Source organism: Sinocyclocheilus anshuiensis, unplaced genomic scaffold (assembly GCF_001515605.1).
Source record: "Sinocyclocheilus anshuiensis isolate Anshui unplaced genomic scaffold, SAMN03320099.WGS_v1.1 scaffold966, whole genome shotgun sequence".
NCBI lineage: Eukaryota > Metazoa > Chordata > Actinopteri > Cypriniformes > Cyprinidae > Sinocyclocheilus > Sinocyclocheilus anshuiensis.
The window spans coordinates 724,962-726,452 of NW_015540909.1; positions in this window are offsets into that span (position 1 = coordinate 724,962).

The following is a 1,491-nucleotide window of genomic DNA, read 5'->3' on the forward strand; positions in this document are numbered from 1 at the left end:
GAAGTAATTTATATGTGCCAAACTTCCTACTGCCAGCTGGTGGCGCTATGACTGTAACTCAGTGTTGGCATGTAGATGTCTTCAGACCAGGACTTTTATCAAATCTGTGAAATTTGGTGCAGATAGAACATGGAATGTTTGAGTTAGTGTAAAACATGAAATGTGCTGTTGCCAACAGGTGGTGCTATAAATTATAACTAAATATTGGCATGCAAATGTTTTCAGGCCAGGGCTCTTACCAAACGTGAAGTTAGGGGCAGATCGGACATTGCATGTTTAAGTTAGTGTAAAACAAGTAATTTCCTGTTGCCAGCAGGTGGCGGTATGACTATAACCGAATATTGGCACGTAGATGTGTTCAGGACATAACACCTATCAAACTTGTTAAGATTGGGGCAGCTGTACAGCATTAATTAGGAAAATAGTGTGAAGATAATCAGAGTATATGTGCACATATTACTTAAACCACATATTAATGTTTTATATTTTTAAAATGAAAACGAAAAGGCAGTGGTGTTTGATATTTCGTTTTATTGTAATGCGTGTACGCGTTGCATGAACCACATTTTTGTGGCTATTAATATTTTAAATGAAACAGAAAAGAGGCAATGCTGTTTGATATATTTCGTTTCACTGTAATGTATGTAGCCTATACGTTCCACGAACTACATTTTTGTATTAATATGTTTTAAAGAAAACAAAAAGAGGAAGTGGTGTTTGATATCATATTTTGTCGTATTGTATAGTTAGGATAACCGGAGTAGTCAAGGCGAGCTGACTGACGTTATCAAGTACGCTGCTGTTCCATTTGCAGAATTACCGGACTTGCGTCCTCCCGTCCTCGGGAGTTTGCACTTCCGAGTCGAACTTGCGAAGTCTGAACTACCGAGGACGCAAGTCTGAACTTTGCGTACTTGGTATTGTGTGAGACTGTGATGGGTGCACATTGGTTCCTCTAGTATAGGGGGTTCTGCGGGTATAAGAAAATTTTGTTCATTTTAAGTTTAAATGCATAAATCTGGTGCATTTTGAGAGCAGAATAAAGTGACTAGATCAATTAAGAAATATGTGCTCTTTCTTAGTAGTAGTAATTTATTTATAGGTTGCATAGATGTGAATGTGATGGTAGGGAACAATTTACACTATATAAATTCTTATAAAAGCTACAAATGCCATTCTGTCAAGAGCAGGGAGTGATTTTTCTCCTTGTCTTTTGTTGTTTGATTATCATTAACGCCAACACTTAACTCAAGACACGAGACGAGACACAAGATTTTTACACATTTTTTAAAAAAGATTCTCAATGACCAAATACATGACTGGAAAAATTAATTTAAAGCTGCAGTCCGTAAGTTTTGCCTCTTTGTCGCCATCTCTGTTTGAAAACCTGGAATTGCAGCTGTGTGCGGAATTATCTATTTGCGTGGGTTGTGCTCCAGCGCGGATGAATCTAATGTTCTGAAGAGTATGTGTGGCAGTCAGTCACCGCAC